Here is a 16,805-nt window from a genome sequence, read left to right as displayed (position 1 = left end):
GGGTATAAGCATCATTAGCTTATGGCTAGGGCTGCCCGGGGGGCAAGTGGGGCAATTTGCCCTGGGCCCCGCAGGAGCCCCCACGAGAATATAGTATTCTATAGTATTGCAACTTTTTTTATGGAAGGGGGCCCTGAAATTGCTTTTCCCCAGCCCCCCTGAATCCTCTGGGCGGCCCTGCTTATGGCAGCCCCGGTTAAGACTCTGTGACAGTTTAATGGACACACTCCCCCCCGACCCCCTGGGGAAGTGCCTGTAGAACCTAGTGCATGGAGCACCTACAACACTTGCCTCCAAGCTCCTGGTGGAGCCAGCACTTTCCTAGGCACATAGGGGCTGGGGTATCACAACCCTGGTGTGACACCCTGCAGGAGGGGTCCGTTACGGTACCTAGGGGAGGTGGGCGGGCGATCTAGCCAGGCAGAGGCACCTCAGGTTTTCAGTTCCCTGTTGGAGGCCGGTTTGGTTGGCATACAGGCTGCCAGTGCTTGGGCACAGCACCCTGTGGGGCGGATAGGTGTGCTGGGTGTGAGCCGGGGGGAGTCACTGTGTAACGATCCAGGCCAGGTTTTGAAGCTGCTGGAGCCTGGGCCCAGCAGCTGTTCTGGTCACTGGGCTGGGATCCAGGCCGGGTTTTACAAGGGGCGGGAGCCTAGGTACAGGACAGCTCTAGTGCGGGGCAGGGCGCGTGCGAGATCCAGTCCGGGTTTGCAGGCGGCCGAGCACGGGGCTCAGCCGCTGTCCCGCTGCCGTCGGTGGGATGAGCTCCCCGGGGGAGAGCCGCGCTGTTCCGTGTGCGCCCAGCCGCCTCTGCCAGGTAAGAGACTCCGCGTCCGCCCGCTCTCAGGCGGGGCCAGCCACGCTGCGGAGCCGCTGCCAGGTGCCCGGCTTCGCAGCGAGCCCGCACCCTAAGCGAGTGCCCTGCCCCGGCTCCGGAGCGGCTGGGTAGCTGCCTGCGCCCCCCTGCACTGGCACCTGGGGTCGAGGATGCCTCCGAGCCGCACCAGGCTCGCTGGCTGGCCCGGGAGACGCACCATCAACCTGACCCTATTTGCCTGAAATCACCTTTACCTCTGAGAAATCACCTCCCCCCCTGCCACACACACACTCGGGTCCTTCCTTTGTGTCCAGTTCGTGTACCTGGTGCACCGGCCAGCACCGGGGTGACTCCCCGCTGGCGCGCACCTGGTTCTGCTGTTTGTGCAAACGGGGAATAAAATGGTACTGGATCAGAACACTAGAGTTTCGTGCTCACTTCACATAGGTGTAAACGGCTCCCTGAGGTTCAAGGAAATGCAGGATCAGGCCCTTTCTGTGTAGTCCACGTCTCTGTTTCCCCCCGTTAGGCCCTGATCCTGTAATTAGGTGCATGCCAGAAACCCCGATCTCAGGATCAGGACCTTAACTTACTGTCCCCACTCCCCTGCCCCCCTTGTTTGTTATGTGAGTAGCTTCCACTGCAACAGGGGAGAGGAAAAATAGCTTTAAAAAGCAGGAAAATATGTTTGTAAAACTATGGAAATGGGGATTCAAAAACACTGCCCAAACCTGGCTTATAATTTTATTTTTTTTTGTAATTGGCTAGATTAATTAAGTTTATGTAAAATGTTTTTCCTTTGAAAACAAGTATACCATGGACAGGTCCAGATCCAAACACCCCCTAAACTTTGGGAGTAGAGGTCTTTGGAATCAGACCCCTGATCCCAGCTTTGCAGCTGCCTTGCTTATCTCTGAGTTGAAGTAAATCTAATTTCTGACCAGCCCCAAACTTTGTGGGGAAGAAAGGTTGAAACTGAAATCCATTTTGCTGTTCAGCCTCACTCATCTCTCGTTATAATTAATATGCACTGAATGGAGCATATTTATTTGCAAAGTTGAAGGTTGTCCTTTTAAAAAGTATTACAAGTTACCATCCAGCAGATATGGCCAGAAGAGAAAAGGGAGAGCTCGGCCAATCTCTGAGTTACCTGCAGAAAGCTGGAGCCATTCTGCTCTCTGCAAGTTAACAACCTAAACTTTGAAATTCATGTTGCTTTTGGGAAAAGGGAAGGAAGAGGAGATGGGAAAGGGGGGGCAAACAAATCCACTTTGAAGCAAAGTATGAAGAGTGTATTGGTCACCAGGAAACAGGTTGCCATTGAGATAGTCAGCTATTCCCCTCCCCCCCCCACACACCCTGCTACTGTTTTATTGCCACCTAATCCTATCTAAACTGCAAATGTGATGCTGGTACATCTGCAAAGTTATGTTGATTTTTAATAGTTGTCACAATGTGGATTAACAAATCCTGCTTTGTGGAGATCAGAGACTATATACCTGCTGACAACCTTGTCAGCAGGTATATAGTTCCGCCCTCAGTCCAGAATGCAGAAACATTTGCTCCCTGATATAAGAGGAAATATCTTGAAGATGGTTCAGGCAAATTTGCATGGGTGGAATAAAATGAATGGCAATCGGGGTTAGCAAGAAAATCAAATGAAGGTGGCCTGGGAAGAATATCTGATTTAATATCAAGGAAGAATAATGGGGCTGATTCTGCCCCCTGAATGCCATTCCAGGACCACAATATGCTCTGGGCTCAGCAGGATATGGCTACTGTAATGTTCTACTCTTCCCCCTCACAGGCTCCAGTGCAGGGGTTATGCTAGGGGTAGGAGGGTGTGTGTGGCTTTTGCTTATCACCACAGGGACATGGGGCTGTTGTGCAGCCCATAGGCAGCCATGGGGAGGCTGACATAAATTAGAGCACCCCCAGAACTGCTCTAATTTATGCCAGAAGCCTTTTTAGCCCTGTTAGCAACCTAAAATCTGGGTGTTGTAAAGGTGGCTTTAAACTTTAGTGTTAGAAGTTGATTATGAGAATTTGCCTTAATGTTAGAAGTTTAGAGGTTAGAAATGATAGTTGGTACGACACTCTTGTTTTTGCATACAGTGAAGGGCCCCGTATTTGTTTCACTTGTTGCCAAAAAATGTTGGCTTACAAATCCTGATGTACCCTGAGGCAGTATGATCCAGTGGATAAAGATGGGGAATCAGCACTCCAGGGTTCTATTCCCTGGTCTAGTGCTGTCTTGCTGTGTGACATTTGTCAAGACACTTAACTTCTAAGCATGTCGGATATTACCCAGCTTTGTAAAGTGATTATAGAAATACTGTCACTATTATATATAGAGACTGTATCATTGCAGACTTTGACAATCTACTATAGTACACATTTATATGATGGATGTGGGATAAGGAACTCATTACCACTTAAGTCAGTGGGAGTCTTTCCATTAACTTCACTGGGACTTGGATCATGCCCTATATGATTTCATATTGTTGCCAATTCCAAATGCCTTGTCACTGTACAAGAACACTGATGTCATGTCTTTGGTTTTTGACCTCTCTTGAACATGGTCAGAGCTATGGACATATGAATTTTCATTCCATTAAATCATATCTCCTAAATGAAACTTACTTTCATGAGTTGTGTTGTCAAGGCTTTTAGCAATCCATTATAAAGAATGGTTTATGGCCAGTATCAAGAATAAGATCGAGGCAAGCATGGGGTGGAGGGGGAAATGAACAGCAGCAACAGCAACAACCAAAAAAAGAAAGTTCCAAGATGCATTTGGAATAGTAGGAAAAACATTCCAGGTGGCTTTCCCTAAGATACAGAGATTTTTATAAAGTAGGTGGATGTCCCTGACAGCTGCTACATCAATAGCTGTTTCTAAGGGATGCTGTCAATACACTGTCTTGTTGTTTTTCTGCTTTGTATTGTTTCAGATATTTCTTAGAACCTGGAATTGAAGAACTTCCCCCCCCACCCTCACCCCACCCCCACCCCCCACTGGATTTTTCCTGCTCCTTTTGTCTTTGTTTTCCTCGGCCTTCCCTCTATCCTGTGATCCTTAATTCCTCTGGGCCTGTTTTATTTTACTTCCTTGTTCATGCTCCATTGTTGTGGATAATAACAAGCCCTACTCTTAGAGCTGTGCTGGCAATTTCTGTTCTCTCTGCAGCTGATCACTCTATGTAAACAATGGTTTTGTATGAGTAATGTCTATTTTTGGCTATTCTCATTAATTTAATTATTAATAATATATTTGTTCCCTAAGTGGTGAATATCATATCATATATTTAGAATCAAGCTCACATCCCCAGCCAGATCATATAGGCCATGTTGTAACCTCTGCTTCTGTCATGGCACTCAAGGGACAGGCTACGTATGGCATTTGTTCTTCACTTCCAAACCCTCACAAATGATCATTTTGGGGTGGGAGGGAAGAGAGGGGACAGGACATAGTCAGCATGGCCCAGATGTAGCAGGATGCCAAACTTTTGTGAGTAAGTTCATAGTGACTCATTCAGCATTTGACTTCCTCATACACACATGGGGGGGGGGGGAATGGGATAACCCCTCTTTCTCAGGGGGAAGAGGGATTACAGGTCTAGCAGAAGGTGGGGGGAGCTTCTCTGAAGGAGCTGTGTTGATAGGAGCCTGGACAGTCACAGATCCGCCATGAAGTTGGCCCTGTCGTCCACACATTCCTCATGGATTTTGGAGGGTGAGGGGGGAGATTTGCTGGTTTTGAGGATTGAACCTCCTGCTTCTTTCCCTCCCGCATGGAAGAACTCTACAAAGGGGGCCCTCCCTGAGTTTCTGGTCTCCTACTTGGTCCCATATGGCTCTGTAGTGGAAGTGTAAATATCTGTGTGTGGTGTTGGGGTTTTGTTTTTTGTTAGCCCTAAGTCAGTGGTTTTCAACCTGGAGTCCACAGATAGTCCAGAGGGCTCTGCACCTCCATTTGAAATCTTTTAGGGGGGGCACACACAAAAAATTCAAAACGACTGCCCCAAGCTAATTGACCCTGTCCATTTAATAAACCTGCAACACTGAGTCAAAAGATTCTTCCCTGCCCTCCCCCCCATAGTTTGCAAGTAGGCAGCCCTTAGATGCCTTATAAGGCACAGCAAGGACAATGTTTTCATTGTAGGGCAGGCATGCTTTTATTGCATTCTAAATCAATACTGTTATCTACAATTCAAAAGGTTATAGGAAGAATAGAACAGTAACAAATTATCTAAGTAACGTGGTAGTAAAGTCAAAGTGAATAAGAGCCTGTTCCGCCGTTGTCAGTAAACTGCAAATCTGCACAGAGAGGTAAGAACTGATCTTCTTGATTGTGGAATCAAAATCAAATAACTTTTTATAGCTTAAACCTAATGGAACAATTAATATTGGGGGGGGGGGAGAATGTTGTAGATCAGGACAACAATTTACTGACTTTCACTTTCAGTGGCATATTTGTCAGTGTACTTGAATAAGCTCACCTCATTGCAAGCTGTTCAAGTTGAGCAATTACACTCTCGGTTACCCCTGTGCAACCCTATTGGCTTAATTTAATGCTACAATGCACAATAATGTGCATCATCCAATATACGCCCCAATTTGCCCTTTGATACAACTCTGCAACCCTTTGCACTTACTACATCTCGGCACCCTGGGTCAACTGTCACTGGGGTGGCAGGTGTGTAAATATGGGCAGGACTCCAGTTCCCCCCATTGAAACCCTACTGACCTCATTTACTACTGCAGTGCAAAACTGCCCCTGTATTTGGGGACCTAGTTCCACTGGCTTGGATTACTCTTGGGAAGTAATCCCAAGAGTAATCCAAGTCAGTGGAACTAGGTCCCCAAATACAGAATGGGGGAATAGTTTTGCTGTTGCGTGCTTCCCCCTTGGTAGCCCCTTCCTGGATACTCTGTAGGTGCTGGGGAGGATAGAAGAGAATGGCAGTCTTGACCTCATCACCATTATCTGGTGCAGTTTCTTTCTCCACAAATTGAAACCTCCCTGAGGGCAGATTTGGGACAACTGTTTATGGAGAACATCCAGGAGCATGGTTCCTGACAGACATGCACACCCATGGAGAAGAACTTGGGAAGCAGTATGTATAGGCCTTTGTAAATCTAGCCTGCATTACAAGGTTTCCCTCAGTTCTCCCTTGCTGCAGAGAGCCAATTCAGAGGAAACTGGCCAGGCTCATCTCCAAGTTTGCAATGGGATTTGTCTCTGTTGTAGGCTTCTCTGTGGAAGGGGACGGTAGGCCATGGTCTAATGTATGGTGCAGTTTTGCACTGCAGTAGTAAATTAGGTCAGTAGGGTTGCAATGTGGGGAACTGACGGCAAAATTTTGGCCTCTGCCATTGAAATAAAAGGTTTTAGAGGATGACAACTTTCCATGTGAACGCTCAAAAAATAAAAAAACTTTATTCAATGACGCAAATGAACCAGTTGTGATCTGAAATGTCCTGTTCCCCTGTCTCCCTGGAACATTAATGCATGTCTGTGGGGTTACACAGCTGTAAAGAACATCTTGGCTAGACAGAAAAGTCAAATTAGTTACTAAACTGATTTCAAATGGTTGCAGTCCTTGTTTGAATTTCAGCTTGGTTTAAACCAGAAACTTAAACATCTTAAGCAAAACTGAAATGAGCATCTCACAGGAGTTTGCACCAGTTTACCTGAACCTGCTTAAAATCACCTTTGGTTAAGCTAGTGTAGCTTTCTGGTATAGACAAGGCCTTAATGTGGGCACAACTTGGTCTTCACTACGTAATGAATGTTGCACTTATTTTGCATTTCAGTATGAAATTCAGTCTGACCCTTTCCTGTTGTGCGAGCTGCCCTGCCCCTTCAGATGTTATGGATCACACTTAACTGGATGGACTCTAATTTGGGGACCTTTGAAGTAACAGTGGAGCATTGAGGAAGGGAGGGAATGGGCCCAAGTATTTTGTTTTCCATATTCTTGGCTAACAAGCACTGCCAAAAGTGTCCTGCCAGCTCTCCTCATCCAGCCTGTTGATCAAATGAAACCTGCTCCAGTAAATGAATGTGTGATTGAGTCTGTGTTTGTATTGGAGAGTTACATCAAACCTAGAAAATGGGTGCCCAAACAGAGCTGACTTGTTCAAAAATATTCCAATGTATGGATGTGTTTTCCCACCGAAGAATGTCTGCTAGGAAAGGGTGTAACCGTAGCTAATTGGATTACTGTAAATGAAGTTTCTTTTTGCTGTATTGCAGTTCAGGGATTTGCAAGGTAAGAAAAGAGGGATTTGTTTTTTTTTTTTTTCTTTTGAAGCCTTAAATATTTAATGTCTGTCCAATATCTAAAACAACACTAGGTCTGGACCCAACTCCAGAAATGAACACTCCTATAATTTGGAGGGGAGTGGGTGATTAAAAATCCCAAATTAGATCTGAGCTTTACTATTGGCCCTTTTCATGACCCTGGGCTAAACCAAAACACTGAATCTGACACAGAAACATTTTGGGATCTGGATGCAGATCTGGGACTGAACTTTGCAGCTTGGGACCGCCTTGCACTGCAATTATTTGTAAAATATTTGTCTCTGACAGCTTATTTTAATAGCCTCGAAAAGGAATCCTACCTCACAAGTGTAGCTCATTTCAAGTCACTTGTTTTAGTCCAAGTTACCTATGCACCTTACTACATTGGAATCTCCTCTCTTTCATTGTTGTCGTTTACATCACAAAGAATCATGAAACTGAGATTATGGAAAGAGTTATTGAACTAGAAGGAAGGAATCCTATGGCATCCTAAGTTTGCTGCATGAGTAACTTTTTGTGTGTGTTGGGTCTTTGTATTGCATTACGTCCCACATTTTAGATCTTGGCAAGTTGAGAGGTATGGGAGGAATTGGCTTCCAGGGTGTTCAGCCTGGTATGAGCTCCTTCTTCATTAGAAGTAGCCAAATAAGTTTTTTTTATTAATATTGTTGGGAAGAAAATAGGACTTCCACTCTGAGGCTCTTCACCGAATGCTGACTCTCGCTTGCTAAAGAGCTTGCTGGGATGAGGTATATGACAATGGGCGTTTATGCAGTGACAGAGGCTTAACTACAGTGTAGTTATAATCTCTTAGTTGATCTGACCCGTTCCCTGATTACCAAGTAGTTGCTATGCCATTGAGCTCATAACAAGTGAGGTTAGGGAAGGGACTGACTGTAATAAGCAAAAGGAAATGAAGACATCCTTCTGGGTGTGAAGCAGCCCTGGGGTGTGCAGGTGTCTGGGGGGGGGTCACGAAAAAGAAGTCAAAAGTGGTAATAAGCAACCGTCCTCCTCCTCCCATCCTGCAGTTTCGTCATTAGAACAAGTCTAATTTACGTTATCCTGTTTGTTTAAAGGTGGCACAGTAAAGCAGATTCAAACTGTGTTTAAAAAGGATGAATATGGACAAACAGGAGGGGACAAGTTCAAAGTACAGGAATGTGAGATGATTTGTCTAAATACATGCCATCCTCCTGCAGTGGTTCAAATGAATCATTCCTGGGCTTTGGACTGATAGGATCTCACCTGCAGATATTTTTCCTAGCACTGTTTATTTTATTTTTACACAGCCTTTTTCAAGTTGCCTCACAAATAAACAGGCACTTACAAAACAGGCAGCCACGTATTTAATGCATAGATATAATGTGGTGAGGTTTTTTTTCTTCTTCTTCTTTGGTGAAGAGCAGCATTATTAAGTGTTGTGAGGGGAAAACAAGATGTTTCCATAATGGAAGTTGAAGTAGAACAGCACTCAGGCTTGATTTCATGGGGAGCTCAAGGATGGATCATGATGAGGATTGGGAGTTTAGAAATTCTACCAATTAATAAAAGTGGTAATTGCAAGGTGGCAGGAGGAATATCTTCTGAAAAGTCTCTTTATTTGGGGGGTGTAAATCCAAATTCTCTGAAAGTCCAGAAAATGTCCTTGTGCAGTATAGGAGCAGAAGAAGAGCTCTGTGTGGCTCGAAAGCCTCTCTCTCTCTCTCCAACAGCAGTTGGTCCAATAAAAGAGATTGCCTCACCCACCTTGCCTAGTGAGCATTGTACAAAGTTTCCCACCCAACTTCTTCACTTTCAGTACACCTGAACCTTCATCTAGACCCTATTCTCCCTGTTTCCCTCCTACCTTGTGTCCCTTGCATCTACAAGGGATTCCAAACTGAAGATAGAGACAGAACAGACTTTAGCCACCTTCTTGTGCTACAGTAATAGCAAGTTCTTTAAAATGCTGGCATCCTCTGCTGCATTTGGGACACTGCCATGCCTATTAAAGTGGACAGTAGAGGTTTACTCTGTATCCCTGTGGGCAGTGCTTGTTTGTGTTCTAACAATACACCTACAATGAACTACATCCTGTAGAAGCTTTGCAAATATTCCCCACCTATGAAGTAAACAGAACTTTCAAATATTTAAACTAAAGAATCCAATTAACAGTTTATTAACAGAAAAGGGGTTTTGGTTTGTGGATTCTGAGTCACCTTTTTCTGTAAACAATTTTTTTTAAGGCATTGATGCGTGTAAAGTACGGTCAGTCTCTTTAATTTAACCCTATAAGGTCTACATATTCTTTTTCATAATAAAAGAACCAGGGATCACCCATTCTAATTAAAAGGCAACATTTGAAACTGATAAAAGGAATTCTGTTTTAATATGTGTAATGCAAAATTCACCTGCAGAGTTCTCTGTCACAAAATATCATGGAAGGGGAGAGATGAGTAGAGTTTAGTGAAGCATTAGAAGTCTAGTTATATAAATAACGCCAGTTACACTAAGTAAGATACACATTTATGAGGGATATAAATCCTCATGCTTCATTCCTAACATAAGATGAACACTATCTGATGGGTTAAGAAACCTACTACTAGTGCAGAATTGTTCATTACTGTATTTCTTGCACAGTCTTCTGAAGTGTCCGGTACTAGCCTCTGTCAAATATTGAACTAGACTAGACCATTGGCACGATCCATTATGGCAATTTCCATGATACTAAGACCATTTCAGCAAGAGCTGTGCAAAACTGGAGTTTTTTGGGGTTCACTGGCAGTTCCAAAAAATTGGGGGAGGGGTGTGAATTGTTTTTGGGTTTACCTGAAATGTCAATTTTTCTGTTCGAAATCTTCAGTGAAAAGTTTTCATTTATTTTTGGTTGAATGAAATGTTTTGATCTTGGGATGTGGGGTGTGTGTGGTTTTTTTTTCCTGAGCAATGGAACTCCATTACAGTCCATGCAACTATATTGCTGTCTAAGTGAGAGGAGAGTTGTGTCCATAGTTTTCTGAAAAGTTACTCCATTAGAAACAATTACATTTAATTCAATTTCCACACGCTAGCCTACAGCCACTCATTGTTTGCCAAAGCTAAGGTGGCTCAGTCACTATTGGTGGTGTATCTTATTTTAAGAAGAATATTGTGCACCTCTGTGAAGCACTCCACCTGAAGATGTAAAAAGGACTTTACACATACAGATGAATTAAGCCTTACAACATCCTGGTGAAGTAGAAAAATATCTCTATTTTATAGCAGGGGGAGGAGAAACGGGGGCACAGAGTTAGGGGCATGTCTAGGCCACACAATGAAGGTTGCTCTACGCAGCAGTTAAACACCCATGGCTGGCCTGCGTCCGCTGACCTGGGCCCCAGCCCGAGCCCAAACATCTACCCTGGAATTTTACAGCCCTGCCGCCTAAGCCCCGAGAGCCTGAGTCAGCTGACATGGGCCAGCCATGTGTGTTTAATGGCTGTGTGTAGACATACCGAGTCAGTGATAGTGTTGTGAGTAGAATTTAGATATTCTGACTTCCAGACCCGTGCGTTAGCTACTAGATTGTGCTCACTTTTGAGGATGAGGGCATGTCGGCAGCCTAGGAAGCTCTAAATTTTACATTCTAAGCATGGTACACTGACCACTCTCCCTCTCAACCAACTGATCTTATCTGAAAAAGAAACTGGTATGTGCAGTTTAGAACTCTGCTGACTGCATCTGTATTAATGTACCTTCGGACCTAGAAATCTCTGGCCTTGTCTAAGGACAATAGAAAGAGTTTAAGTATATTAGGATCAAAAAGAACCCCAGCAATGGTATTTGTCCATTACAATAAATATTGCTGGTCTAGATTGGGGGCGGGGGAGATAACATGCTTTCCATTCCACTTGTATCTTGGGAGGATGTTAAACAGCAGTTACCGAAATTAGCCATTTTTTAAATCCGCAGGTCCAGATAACTTGCAAGAGCTTTAAAAGAGCTGGCTGAGGACCTCACTGGACTGTTAATGTTGGGGTTTGTTTGTTTTTTCTCTTGATAAGTCTTGAAACACCAGGGAACTTACAGAAGACTCAGACAGCTAATGTTATGCTAATAATTAAAAAGGGTAAATGGGATGACCCAAGCAGGCCTGTCAGTCTGACATCAATCCCGAGCAAGATAATGGAAGGGTGGATACTGGACTCTAATAAAGAATTAAAGGAGGGTAATGTAATTAATGCCATTCAACATGACTTTATGGAAAACAGATCCTGTCAAACTAACTTTTTTGTTTTTTTTTGTTTTTTGAAATTACAAGTTTGGTTGATAAAGGTAACAGTGTTGACATAATATGCTTAGATTTCTGTAAGGCAGTTGGCTTGGTACTGCATGACATTGATTTAAAAAAAACGCAACTAGAAAGATATAAAATTAACATGACACATTAAATGGGTTAAAAGCTGGCTAACTGATGTGTCTCATTATGTAATTGTAAATGGGGAATCCTTGTTGAATGGGTGTGTTCTGGTGGGGTTGGTTTTTGGTCCTACGCTATTTAACACTTTTTATTAATGACCTGGAAGAAAGCATAAAATCATCACAGATGAAGTCTGTGGATTACACAGAAATTAGGGTAGTGGTAAATAATGAAGAGGACAGGCCTCTGATACGAAGCAATCTACATAGCTCTGTAAGCTGGGGGCAAGCAGACAGTATGTGTTTTAATATGGCTACAGATATATGTATGCATCTAGGAAGACAGACTGTAGGCCCGGCTTTCACAATGAGGACCTATTAATCTATATTAGAAAGAATAGAACCAATGGTGCGGCAGCTTTGGGGGGACCAGTGGGGTAAGTGCTAGTGTAAGCACCTTGAGACTGATCTACTCTAGTTGTTTAGCACTGGTAAAATTGCACTGTTGCTGCCTATTGCTGTAATATAGGTACTCCAGTTTCTAGTGTAGGCACAGTTCAAAAACTAGGCAGTGAACTTAATGGATGCAGCTGTATCAGGAGTTGTGCACGCTATTTGGATGTTGTTGTTAGTTTCATGTGTGTGGTTTAATCCATATAAAGCCACTTTGTTAATAAGGGGACATTGTGGCTTTGGGAATGACTGGAGACCTTTGGTTTTGTTAAAAAAATTTGGTTTTGGCCCCAGGTTATACAATGTCCTTGTGTATTTTCCTTTACAAATAGCTCCTCAAGTCCAGGGGCAGCCATCTTGTTTCTCATCACTTAGATTCCTAGTGGGGTTGCTCTGACTGAGGTTCTGCTTTCCCTGGCAGCTCAGGAGCCTGTTCGCATTTGCAAAAACCTCTTGCTCTCTATAGACTTTGTAGCCACCCTCCCAGCTTCCATTACCTACCAACTGTGTCCTCTTTGTGCCTTCAGTTGTGGTGTGAGAGCCTTCTCCTGTGCCGGCCATCTTTAACAGTCTTCCCGTCCCCTCTCCATGCTCTTTTCATATCCATTTTAAATCTCATTTGAAAACTTTCACTTCTCACCCCCAATCCCTTCCCTATATCACTTACTTTCTCTCTTCCTCTGCAGCTCTTTGCATCTGCACTGTGCGGTTCATTTTAGGATACATTTGCATGGACAAAATGGAGCACAGATATGTGCAAATGCTGAACAAAATACAGTGAAACAAACCAGCAATCAAGTTGTTAGTAATGGTGTTATCTGGGCATCCCTGAGTATGCTGAGTTCCTCTTTATTTCCCAGTGTTGCTTGCTGAGGATGCAATCCTGGAAACACGTCGTCCTTGTGGCTTCTTGTTGCCATGGAAAAAGCATTATTTCTAATGCCCCTTTTTGAGTAATGTGGCTATGTGATGGTGCAGGACAGCCCGGCTGGGGCTAGGGACGAGCCAGCAACTCCCAGTCCCAGCTCGCTCCCTATTAGTGTCTCAAGCCTGTCCTGACAAACACTCCCAAGTTATCCTGTCTGTTTTCTGGTTGATTTGTTGAATGAAGTGGTAATTCTAACTAATACAATCAGGATTGTCTCAGGTAAGGGTAGCCTTGCACCTGTTTCATAGCCCCATCTGGAGCTCCTGTGTCTTTGTGGGCTCAATTCCATGAGAGGGCTATGGTCTCTCCTGGCAGAATTCTGCTGAAGTCAGTGGAATTATGCCAGCAAAGGATCTGGCCTGGGATCTTCAAAAATAGTAATATGTAGAAGCATGAACCGTTCTATGGCTGTCAACAGTAATGGAGCCTGAAATGGTTCTTTGTGAGATTATCTCTTCTAAGGGTGAAACTCTGCCCCATTGAAGTCAATGGAAGTTTTGCCATGGACTGCAAATCTTGCTTCACTGAAATCTAAGAATTCAGTTAAGGCCAATCTAATGGCCATTGATGGCAATAGGAAGACTTCCATTGACATCTGTGGACATCGGCCCAGTCCTTATTGGTTAGAGCCTTTTATATCGGTTTTCAAGATTGCCTCTTTTAAAGTGGTCTTTTCTATCAGTAACAGGTTGGCTTTTTCTTCCATTCTGCTGATAAAAGCAAATTGAGTCTTCCAAATGTCTTACCTTTTCCAAACGTGTATTGCTAATTGCTACTATGGCTTCTGCTTTTGAATATGGTGCAATTTCCTTATTTTTGTCCCAGCCTACCAGGTATATCTTAACTGATGGATGTGTTGTGAAGTGCTTACCTCCTTGTGCTCTACAGTCTGTAATTCTGTTTCACTGTCACAAGTTATTTGGTGGTGGTGGGAGGGAAGGGGGGCTAGAATAGGTGACCTCCGCAGCATGCGGCTGTGTTCGCCTTGCCTTGAATAGTCTTGCAGGGGACAATATCTCCTTTTACCGGTTTTGTTGTGTGTTAGGCAGAAGAAGGAGATTATTTTGTTAAACTGACATTTTCCCGTGTCTTGAATTAGTATGGAAAACTGTATATGTTCCATATCCCATTTTGTTCTGGAAGGTGATGTGGTCCAGATCTGGATGACTCTGTTGATCTAGGTGATAGTGTGTGTGGAAGAAACTTTTAATTCTGCTTCCACACGTGGTATCAACTTGTCAGGTATTCAGCCAGCATTAGCAGTGGCTGTTGAAATGGGATTTGTCTGCCAAATTTGCAGATTAAAGCTTCTAATTTGGCTCAGTTTCTCTTTTTTTTTTTGTATGCAGAACACCATAGAGTAAATGGAATCCGCTTAGCCTGCAGTGTGTGGTATCATTAATCTCTGAACATACCAGTGTTGAGGAAGAAGACATGCAACACTCAGAAACAGGATGTACACTGTGAAATGAGATCTGAGACTGGCGTGCCCTGCAGATAATCTATAGTTGACAAATGTCTGTAAACAGCTAACAGCAACAGTCTTCTTCTGGCACCATTTATCTTGATGGCTTGTATTAGTCTTCGTTAAGAAGCCCATTTGCTGCGCTTTTTAGCTATGCCTACACAAGAAGGCGGGTCTTCTAGTAGTAGCCAACTTTCCAAAAGTGGCAGTGATTTCATGCATAACTAGGCTAACAAGAGCTTCATTTTCACGCAAGTCTTCACCCAAACTGGTTTATAATTTAAAAGAAGAGGAAAAAAAACCCAGAAGAAAGCAGGCTGCTCTGTAAAGAAAAGGTAAAATAACTTGAAGGTAGTAGCTTGTAATAATTTAGAGTGCAGCCTTATAACACTTATGCACATGAGTAATCCTTATTCCTGCAAGTCCTCCTATTTGTAGTCTGTTGGACTACTTCCCTGAGTCAGAATTGAGCCCTTAAACCTTCTTTACACGGGTGGTTATTTGTACAACCCTTGTTCAAACCCTTGAATAACCTGGTAATTTGAGTTTGATTAGATTAGCCTGGAGGGTGGGTGGAGGTAATTCAGTTGTGTTATAGTTGGTACTGTGTATGCACACAGCAAACAGTCAGGTCGCAAAAGGGCACAAGAGAAATAAAAAGCTCTCCAGCATGGTCCAGGACGATATAGGATCTAAATGTACTTTAGCCTGGGACTGTAGATTACAAATATATTCCCTTCAAGTCACAACGTCTTATTAACCCTCTAAACATAAAAATGCTTCAGAGAAAGTTTGGTGTTTGGCGTCTCACTCTTTTTTGTCCTGGGATTTTGGGCTGGTGCATGGGGTATACCAATTTATATGTCTGCTCAGTGCCATTGGTTATAGAGAGAGAACAGGGCTAATTGGAGGAAAGTTAATCGATTGCTGATTTTTGGACTAGATCCTCAACTGGCATAAATGGACACAGCTCCATTGAACTTGAGTTCAATGGAGCTGTGTTCATTTATGCCAGTTGAGGATCTAGCCCCTGATGTTGAAATTGGGACCTCTCCCTTTCACCAGTTGTTATAGTGCACTGAATAATAACATGCCAATTTCATATAATTTCTCAACAGCACAGTTCCCTGTGTATATTCAGAGTCAAACTGCTGACTTTCTTGACAAAAATAAGTTATTAGCACTTCAGAGGCAGTATAGATATGGGAGAGTGAGCTGGGCTGTGTTCTGGCCCAATCATCAACAGTTCGTTAGCCAAGTTCCAACAGCAGGGCTAAAGTTTGCAACTCTAGTAAGGTCTTTCACATATAACTGAGGGCACAATTTGGCCTGCAGAAATATGATTATTGGTGATTAATCAAAAGCTAGAAGGGAACCAGATTGACTGTGAGATCCCAGGCTGAGTCTGCAGTTCTTGCCATTGGGGCTGGGAGGGGAAGAGGGGAATCTTGTTCACTTGTAAACTGAGAGGCCAGAAATACAGACTCCCATATGCCATTTTGTACAGAGCTCCTTTTAAGAATAGACTCCACATCTCCATTGCATGCAGCGGTTTGGATAGGTCACAAGTAGCTTCATGCCAGCAGCACATTCCCCATGGAATTTGTTTTGGATTTGAATGAGCTGCTGCTGTGACCAGAGCAGCAGTTTCTTTTTGGGTCTACGTTAAAGAGGCCCAAAGGGAGACAGAGGCTACTGCAGTGAAGGGTGCAGCCAGCCTGGAAGGATGGCACCGAGGAAAGAGCGTGGCAGTAGATCTATCAGATAGCCCACCTCCACGTTGGTCATGCTGCATTTTGTGGGGTTTCTGTGGATCTGGAAACAGACTATTCCAATTTGACCTTTCTGGATTTCTCTGCTCAACAAACCTTCCTCGTATTGATCTTTCTAGGAGGTTCTCCTTCAGAGAGATTCCTATCAAGATAATTAGATCTAAAAGACCCTTTTAGACATCTAGTACAGTAGATGCAGGGATGGGTCTTGTTGTTACTGAATAGGGAAACGTTACAATATATTGTCACCCCTCTCCCATAGCAGATTTGGGAGGAGAGAGGACTACTTCCAGTATAGCAAAGCATTTTAATGCGAGAGAGAGAGAGAGAGAACAAATGAGACTTATGACATTTATGGTAAGAAATGTTATGGAAGCAGTATGTGTTACAGAATGCCGTGTTCCTGCATGATAACATACAGTTGATGTCAGTTGATTTTATTCCTATTTATTGTGCCTCTAGATACTAGTAAACAAATTACACGCTATTGCCCTTAACTTAAAATACTGTGGTGAATAACTGCAGGCTTTCCTGTTTCAAGCCTGAGTCCACAGCAACAGAGGTGTGGTAATGTGCAGAGCAAACATCAAGAAATGCTTTGGCTAAAATCATAAAGGTGACGGTTTTGCTTAGCTCCTATACAAATAATCTCTGTTTACTTCTGCGTGGCTGGTCCCAAT

The 16,805-nt window shown here is 43.6% G+C and overlaps 1 protein-coding gene across 1 annotated transcript in view; it reads left to right on the top strand.

The window, feature by feature from the left end:
• The first annotated feature begins 723 nt into the window (after positions 1 to 723).
• LOC112108479 (synaptotagmin-like protein 4) overlaps positions 724 to 16,805 on the top strand; it is a 64,500-nt gene continuing 48,418 nt past the window's right edge. Inside the window, exon 1 of the mRNA XM_024202626.2 lies at positions 724 to 817. The gene's annotated coding sequence lies outside the window, so the exon portion shown is untranslated. The remainder of the gene's footprint in view (positions 818 to 16,805) is intronic.

Source organism: Terrapene carolina, unplaced genomic scaffold (assembly GCF_002925995.2).
Source record: "Terrapene carolina triunguis isolate 2854851 unplaced genomic scaffold, T_m_triunguis-2.0 Scaffold131, whole genome shotgun sequence".
NCBI lineage: Eukaryota > Metazoa > Chordata > Testudines > Emydidae > Terrapene > Terrapene triunguis.
The sequence above is the reverse complement of the archived record's forward strand: the minus strand, read 5'-3'. Positions and strand labels throughout refer to the sequence as shown.